The sequence below is a fragment of the Cricetulus griseus genome, chromosome 2 (assembly GCF_003668045.3).
Source record: "Cricetulus griseus strain 17A/GY chromosome 2, alternate assembly CriGri-PICRH-1.0, whole genome shotgun sequence".
NCBI lineage: Eukaryota > Metazoa > Chordata > Mammalia > Rodentia > Cricetidae > Cricetulus > Cricetulus griseus.
In genome coordinates, this window is record NC_048595.1 from 77,452,617 (window position 1) to 77,462,125 (window position 9,509).

General features: G+C 41.4%; 1 pseudogene; it reads right to left on the reverse strand.

Annotated features, from left to right (window-relative positions):
- Positions 1 to 3,681: 3,681 nt before the first annotated feature.
- Positions 3,682 to 5,210, reverse strand: LOC100775026 (annotated as a pseudogene).
- Positions 5,211 to 9,509: the final 4,299 nt, after the last annotated feature.

The following is a 9,509-nucleotide window of genomic DNA, read 5'->3' on the forward strand; positions in this document are numbered from 1 at the left end:
CTCTCTCCTTAGATGTTGTCGGAGTAGGAAGTAGGAGAATGGAAGTTTTATTTAAGGTAACATAAAAGCATTGTAATCCACTGACAATTCTAACTAGTTGCTTGACCGGTGTTAATATAGATTCATTAGGCATTTCTTTTGAGAAGTAGAATATGGGATTTCTTAGTATAAGAGAAAATCCATGTGGTATCATCAAGGGTTAACCATTCATAACTTGGTCATTCTGTTTCTGTGTGTGTTTCCCAATGGATTCTGGTTCTTGGAGTTCACAGAAGCATGAGATCCCAAATCATTTACACCATCTCTAAGCAGATTTAATGAATCATTACTTCTGAGCTATGAGTATAATAAGATTTTTTTTTTTTTGGTTTTTTGAGACAGGGTTTCTCTATGGCGTTGGAGGCTGTCCTGGAACTAGCTCTTGTAGACCAGGCTGGTCTCTAACTCACAGAGATCTGCCTGCCTTTGCCTCCCAAGTGTTGGGATTAAAGGCACCTCTCGGCAAGAAATATTTTTGAGGGGTAATACAGCTACAGGAAGAACATGCTGCTCAGAATTGTATGATGTAGTGTAGATTTTCAGCAGATTTAAACAAAAAAAAAAAAAACAAGGTTTGCAACACTTTAGGAAAGGAAAATAACACCAAGAAAAGGTCACAGTGCTTGACATACTTAGTGGCTAAAAATGAATGTGAATGGAAGTATGTATGATCTATATGGAAATAATCTTAATAATTTGCCTGTGTTTAGAATCAACAGAAGCTGATTATTTTGGTCAGGCAATAGGCTAGATGCTTTCCATAACTCATTTCACATAATCCCTACAACTCATTTTTTATAATCCCTACATGGAGAAGGGGAGGAATAGCTCCATTTTATTCATGAGGATATAGAGGCTTAAAAGGATTAGATAGCTTGCCTAAGATCTCACAAAAAAGGAAATGAAGAAGGAAATATGAGAACAACTGACCTAAACTAATGCTCCATATACTACACTAACATCCCCTCTCACTCCAGAAAAAGACAGAGCCTCAGTTTAGAACACAGAATAGTGCAGGTTTCACAGGTCGGGTCCCTGGGTCTTCATTTTCAGAATCATTGATGCAGGGACTGGGGGGATGGCTTCATTGACATGCTTGCCACACAAACACAAAGATATATGTTTAACCCCTAACAACTACATAAAAGCCAAGGTTGGTATCCCATGCTTTTGATTCCAGACCTTGGGAAGCAGAAGACCTTTCTTGGGGACTTATTGGATAGGAAGCCTTGCTAAGTCAGCAAGCTCCAAGTTCAACAGAAAGTCTGTATCAAAAACTAAGGTGAAAAGACATCTGACACTGATCTCCAGCCTCCATGCTTGTGCATACACATGTGCGGAGAGAAGACGATGAACAAAGAGGAAGAAAAAAAGGACCGGAGGAGAATGAAATGGACTCTCCCACCCCCACCTCAGAATTCAAATCAGAAATTCTGCAGGTGTGTCCCAGAAATTTTGTGTCTTAAAGAGTATCCTGAATGAATTGATTCTACTATGGTTTCTGTGGTCAGTGCAGAAATCAAGCCACATAGCAGCAAATTAAATTGTCCATAGCCCTGGAACTGAAGCAGGTGTCTAAATGAGGTTTGTTGTTCTCTAAACACCTGATGCGGCATAAGGTTGTTGCCCAAATAGAATAAGTTCCTGATAGACCAAGATGTTGGTGCCTCAACTGTCAGTGAAAACACTTACCTTGTAGTCAGAGATAAAGTTCTAAAAATCTAACAACATCCCTCAATTGCTCTACCTGTATTTCTTAAGCACAGTATTAAACTTTTGCATACCCTTGCTCGTCTTCTTAAAGTCATTCAGGCTTCTCTAGTAATGGCAAAGAAACTGCAGGCACTGTGTTTTTTCACAGGTTGTAGTAGAAAATATATCCTCAACAAATTGTGAATTTGTCATTGGTATTGGTATCCATTCTTTCTTTCTCTCTGTCTGAATGAAGCAGTGAATATCTAATTGAGTGCCAGGAGCACAGTAGGCATGGGGAATATGTTCATTCCTTTCAGGTCTTTGCAGAAACTCCTTTTATCCCCAGTGGCATGATAAGTTTCTCCTGAACTGGACTTTCACCTTCTAGATTTTTCTCCCTGAAGCCAACTCCCTTAATGTCAAACAATGAATATGAATTTGGGGGATATAAATTCCAAAGCCATCATAATGGAAATAGTTAGCTTCAGTCAACTTTAGCATTAAACTCTTAATAAGAATCCACTGCATAACAGAGTCACCTCACAGCCATTGCTTCTAAAAACTCCAGTTATTAACTATTCTCCCTGAAGACCCTTCCTCTCCCCAGTTTCCCTCCATACCTCATGTCTGAGAAACCCCAGATCTTACTTCCACAGTAGCTCTTGATATTCACTGCTTCCTATTTGGCAAAATAGAGATTTAATAAGATGCTTAATTATTTTTGAGCCCACAACAATATTTTGCTGACTTCTGTAATTGCCTTTTCCATTTTGCTAGAAAATTGAATGCTGAGAAGCATGTGAACTAGTCACATCAGAATACTGCCTGGAAAAACAACAGACTCAACAGGAAATGTGGTGGGTCCTTCTGCAATCATTGCTTCTACCTCATGTCTGAGCCTTTGAAGACTCTGTGAACCCAGCTGAAGGAAATAATTCTATGTATCCTGAATTTGGTGATGCAGGAGGGAATGAATGCATGCAAAGCTATACAGGCTGGGTTCTCCATAAGGATTAAAAAACTTCAAATATGAGATTGGGTCAAATAAATTGCGGCACCTTTCTTAAATTTTCATTCATCTGTTGCTGACCTGAGATTTTTATTATATACACTGTTATTGAGTGGTCTAAAAGATAGTAAGTTACGGCTGGCACCTAATAAATAGATACTCGATGAAGCAGAGACTTCTCTTTGTCTAAGCAAATAGTCTAGAGAAACTGTTTTCAGTATATAAGAACCAAACCCAAGCAAACAAAAGGAAATGAGACATTAATTTCCCCAGATTGGCTAAGAGGACATCAAAATCAAAATAATTTAAATGAAGATGTCCTGGTCCTTCATCTATGCCTATCATCTGCTCACTATCACAGTTCTCCTGCCACATCTCTATGGGATTTGTCCCCGACCAGAAGAACATAGCGAGTCTGACAAATTGTTTCCAAGAATCACAGAGCCACTAATCCCTGCCTTGTCTCCTTAAAATACTTCCTTGCATTTCAAATGATGCTGTGCTGTTTTTTTTTTTAAATCTTTTAGTTGCCTAGTTACTGGCCTAATATTGGTATTACCTTCTGCATGTGTATTTATCCTGCTCTTCTTTGCAGACTAGAAGGTCTGTAAAGCAAATTTTGGGCCTATAGCTGACCCCATTCTTGCTCCTCTCTGCTTTGCCTTCCTTTAGTTGACTAGACAAGGCTTTTATTTCTCCATTTTTCTAGTACCCTAGACCCTAATAAATATTTGTCAATAAACTTCATACTCTTTTCCAAGTGCTAGGTTCACATTTCCTTGGCTTTTGATTTTTTTTTTTTTTTTTTGGACACAGGGAGAAATTTACTGTAAAATACAAAGCAGCAATGACTTCCGCAAGAGAGTTTCCACAAATGACTGGACATCCTCATAAGTACCAAGCTATGAACAAAAGGACAATCATGAAGACATTGCCCACTAAAATCTCTTTCTCTTGATAATTTCTGGTTTCCAGCTGACTGGGTGAGCTTCTTCTGTCGCGGTCTTATCCTCACTGTAAACTTTAATGGTTTTGTCAGCTTCAGCTGTTAGTAACCAACTTTCCGACTGATCGAAAGCACAAGCAAATATTCCTGATTCGCTATCCAAAGACCCACAATGTACAGCTGCGTGTACACACTGACAGTTGTAGCGAGTTCTCCAGTCCCAAAAGTACATGGTGCCATTGTTAGCTCCAGATACAAGTACTCTGTCAGCATTGACCTTCAGCGTGTTAATAATTGCATTATGACCAGAGAGATTTTGAATAAAGCCTCCATCAGGGAATTTCCACTGCTTTATGTTATCTGGAGACCTAGATGAAAATGTGTAATGTCGTAGATGTAAGACCACGGCCCTGACTGACTTCTCATGATTCGTTTATATCACTCTTGTCTTTCCAGCCACCAGATCCCATAATCATATTGTTTTATCATTGACTTCCAGTAATAATCTGCGGTTCTGCAGCTTGGCATCGTACGGTAGCAACTGCATTTGTGTGTCCGGACAACGTGTGTACACTGGCTTTAGTTCTCACATCCCAGATCCGGGCAGTTGAATCTCGACTACAAGTCACCAGAACATCGATTGTTGGATTCAAATCCAGACCAAACACTGCGCTTAGATGGCCAAGATAGTGCGGTATAACCTTGTTATACTCAAGATCCCAGCACTTCATTTGTTTGTCTTCTCCACAAGAGAACAAGTAAGGACTCCTCGTGCTTACTATCACACCCCGCACTGTGCTGATGTGCCCAGAAAATGACAGCTTTAATTTTCCACTAGCCAAGTCCCAAATCTTACTAGTTGTGTCAGAAGATCCAGTAACGAACTACTGATTTCCGGGTTCCAAAGCAATGCATCAGATCCAGGCAAGATGCCCACTGATAACCCTGTAGAGTTTCTCTGGTGGGTGCCACTGGGGTTTGGGCATTGTAGGGGATTTTTTAGCCATTAATGCAGAGTTCTTGGTATTGCCAGCCTCCATAATCATGGAATTCATCGCTGTGGGCTGGGAGCAGTCAGAAGCCCATGGGTGTCAGTACTCACTTCCAGCACCAGCAGTATGATTTGCATCAACTCTGGCTTGATTCGGCAAAGACACAGCTAAGGACTGTGCAGCTGACTCACTTGGCATTCTTTGAATCTTAGTATCAACAATCAGGGCAACACCAGTTCCTGGTGGATACAGATGTGTACCTGTCACCAAATATTCAACATCTTGTCCTTGATTAACAGGATATGAATCTGCGGCATTCTGAGGTCCCTTCTTCTTAAAGTTCTCTTTTGAAGTAGGCATATGCAATACAGGACCATACTCATAATGAAGCTTGATTGCCATTTTCCGCTTGTGACACTCTTTATCCAAAGGCACAGTTTCCATTATCATCTACAAATATGTCATGGGTCCTCTTCAATGACCTGAACACCAGGGTGTGTACAAAATGCTTCTGTACCTCCTCCGCCATGTCGTCCCGGGTTAGCTCACTCCTCCAGCAGGGAAGAAAAGGCGTGCACTGAGAATTCATGAGATCCAGGAAACCCACAGCTCCTAATGTGTCAGCGTCATCCAGTTGTCACAAAGACAGCACATCACTGAGATCTTGGGATTGTGTCACATCTTTAGCTGATGTTCTAGGATAAGCTCCAACAGTCAAAATCCTGGTGATCAGCAGGAACTCCCATCTTCACCAGAGTGATGCTTCTGTTTGGCTTTTGATGTTTTAACACATGTCAATATAAGCCCAATGATAATTCCAGAGACATGTGGACATTATGGAATTATTTATAGTTAGAAGCTTGGAAGCATATAGTCTTGGTATCCCCACAGATAATATTTTTTTACTTTTTTATTTGAATTAGAAACAAGATTGTTTTACATGTCAATCCCAGTGCCCACTCCCTCCCATCCTCTCCTACCACCCTCCCCCAAACTAACATCCTACCTATCACATATGCTTTCTGCTCCCTAGGGAGGGTGAGGCCTTCCATAGTGGGTCATCAGAGTCTATCATATCCTTTGGGATATGGCCTAGGCCACCCACGTGTGTATTGCCTCAGAGAGTATCCCTCTATGTGGACTGGGCTCCCAAGGTCCACACCTACGCTAGGGATAAGTTCTGAACTACTATAGAAGGTCCTGTAGATTTCTCAGGTTTTCTCACTGAAACCCATGTTCCTGGGGCCTGAATCAGTCTCATGCTGGTATCTCAGCTATCAATCTGGGGACCAAGATGTTCAGGTTAGCTGTTTCTGTGGGTTTCACCAGCTTGGTCCGGACCCCTTTGCCCATGCTTCTCTGCAACTGGATTCCAGTTCAGTTCAGTGATTAGTTATGGGTGTCTGCTTCTACTTCCACCAGCTGCTGGATGAGGGCTATCGGCTGGCATATAAGTCAGTCATCAATTTCATTATCAGGGGAATACATTTAAGGTAGTCTCTCCTCTGTTGCTTTGATTGTTATCTGGTGTCATCTGTGTAGATCTCCAGACATTTCCCTAGTGCCTGATTTCTCTGTAAGCCTAAAATGCCTCCCTCTATTATGGTATCTCCATTCTTCTTATCTTCTATTCTGCCCCTGACTCAACCTTTCTTCTCCCTCATGTCTTCTGAATCCCTCCTCTTCTTCCCTTCTCGTTCTCCTACCTCCCTCCCCCTCTTCCTGTGCTCTCAATTTGCTTAGGGGATCTTGACACTTTCCCCTTCTCCAGGGGACAATGTTTGTCCGTTTTAGGGTCCTACTTGTTTACTAGTTTCTCTGGCAGTGTGGATTGTAGGATGGCAATGCTTTAAATATATTCTTTTTTCCATTTTGTATTATTTATTAATTTTACATTCTAACCACAGTTCTCCCTCCCAGCATCCTGTTGCCTCCCATTCCCTTTATTTACCCACCCCAGCCCACTCCCCAGTCTACTGCTTTCATGAGTAAGGGTTCCCCTCTGTAGTCAACATAGTCTATCTCATTAGGGTGGGCCAGAGCCGTGACCCTCTCTCCTGAATTAAAAATGAACATGGCATCCCACCATGGGGAGTAGGCTCCAAACAAGCTACCTTATGTACAGGGATAATGTCATGATCCTGCTGCAACTGTGTATTGCTTTCCACCCTAAGGAATAGGCTCCGATAAGCTGTTATACGTTTGTATCATGGTCCTCCTGCCAAGATCTCCTCAGTAGTAAAAGCTTCAAATTATCTCTGACATATGGAAGGCCTAGTTTGGTCCCCTGGAGTCTCCACAGTTGTAGGTCTAGAGTTTATGAGTTTCCATGAGGTTGTTTCAGCTGTCTTTGTAGATTTCTCCATCATGATCTTGATCTCCCTTGCTCATATATTCCTTGCTCCCTCTCTTCAACTTTATTCCAGAGCTTGGCCTGGTTCTTGGTTGTGGATCTATGCATCTGTTTCCATAAATTACTGGATGAGGGCTCTATGATGGTAGCTGTAGTATTCATCAATATGATTATAGGGGTAGAACAGTTCAGGCATCCTTCCTATTTACCATTACTAAGTATCTTTGCTGGGTTCCTCCTTGTGGATTCATGGGAGTTACCTTAGCACCTGATTTTTCTTTAAGCCTATAGTGGCTCTCTCTATTAATATATCTCTTTCATTGATCTTCCCATGTATCCCTCCCCACCTAGGCCATCTTGTACCCTCCTGTTCTCATCCCTTTCCTACCTGTCCCTGCCCTAAGTTTGCCCCATAGATCCCATCTAATTTCACTACCAATGGTGATTCATATTACCCTCTTAGTGTCCTTTTTGCAATCTTGCTTCTGTGGAGCTGTGGATTGTAGTCATGTTATCCTTTGTTTGATATCTAATATCCACTTATGAGTGAATATATATCATGCTTGTCTTTCTGAGTCTGTGTTACCTTACTCAGGATAGCTTTTTCAAGTTCCATCCATCTGCCTGTAAATTTCATGAAGTCATCATTTCTTACTGTTGAGTAGTACCCCATTGCGTAAATGTTCCTTATCAATTTTTTGGGTGAGGGGAAACAGATAATATTGTTAAGGAATTTAATTTTTTCTCTAGAAAGTAAAATGATTATCATTTAAAAATATGTTCTTGGTCAACAGAGGCTAGAGAAAGTAGAGGAGTTGGAGAGACAATAGGATAGTTGATGTAATCCCTTGGAAATAGGAAGACTTCATGTATTACCACATATTAGGTGAGCACAGATACTGCAGTGTACAGAATTTTCAAAAGCTAGAAGAAAGGACTAAGAATTTTTTATAATAAATAAATACTAAACAATAAGTGATGGGAGAGATAAAAAAATGTTTAGCATTAAGCAATGTAGTTGTTGTAATAGCCAGAACATGAAAGCAACCTAGATGCCCCACAACCAAAGAATGGATAAAGAAAATGTGGTACATTTACACAATGGAGTACTACTCAGCATAAAAAAGCTAATGATATCTTGAAATTCACATGCAAATGGATGAAACTACAAGAAACTATCCTAAGTGAGGTAACCCAGTTACAGAAAGACAAACATGATATGTACTCACTCATATATAGATATTAGACTTTGAGAAAAGGATTACCAGCTTACAATCCACACCTCCAGAGAAGCTAAGAAACAAGGAGAACACTAAGAGAGGCATACATGATCCCCCTGAGAATGGGAAATGGACAAGTGCTCCTGAACAAATTGGGAGCAAGTGGGTTGGGGGAGGGAGGTAGGAGAAAGAGGAGGGGAGAAGAGGAGGGGGGATAAGAATAACAAGGGAGAAGAGGAGGGGGAGGAGAATGGGAGGGATCAGGAAGATCCAGTCAGGGGATGAATAGAGGAGAGCAAGAAAAGAGATACCTAAATAGTAGGATCCATTATAGGTTTTAAGAGAAATCTAGTACTAGGAAAATGTCCAGAGATCCACAAGGATGACCCCAACTAGGAACCTAAAAATTTTTGGAGAGGCCACATTAAATGCCCTACCCCTATAATGAGAATGATGACTATCTTAAATGCCATCTTAGAGTCTTCATCCAGTAGCTGATGGAAGCAGCTGCAGAGATCCACAGCTAAGTACTGAGCCAAACTCCTGGACTCCAGTTTCACAGACAGAGGAGTGACCAACAAAGGTTTAAAGACCACACGGGGAAATGAACAGAAACAGCTGACCTGAGCAAGTGGGAGCTCACAATCCCCAATGTGATAGCTGAGGAACAAGCATAGGATCAAACCAGGGCCCCTGAATGTGGAGGCCTGGGCAGTCTATGAGGACTGTGACAGTAGAACCAGTATTTATCCCTAGTGTATGAAGGGGATTTGGCAGCCCATTCCCCATGAAGGGATACTCTCTCAGCCTAAATACATGGGGGAGGGCGTAGACCTTGCCCCAAAAGATGTGAAAAGTTTGATAATCCCCCAGGAAAGGCCTCATTCTCCCTGGGGAGTAGATGGGGATGAGATGAGGGGTGTGGGTGGGGTGATTGTTAGTATGGGAGGGAGAAGGAACAGGGATTGATATGTAAAATAAGATTTTTCTAATTTAAATTAAAAATTATAAAAAATACATTGAGCAAGGACATAAATAATCACTGTACAAAATAAACACTGAACAATGGATAAGTGAATGGAAATATCACACTTCCCCTTATATGGTTTTTCGAGACAGGGCTTCTCTGTGGATTTGGAGCCTGTCCTGGAGCTAGCTTTTGTAGACCAGGCTGGTGTTGAACTCACAGAGATCTGCCTGCCTCTGCCTCTTGAGTGCTGGGATAAAATGCTTGCGCCACCACCTCCACTGTCCA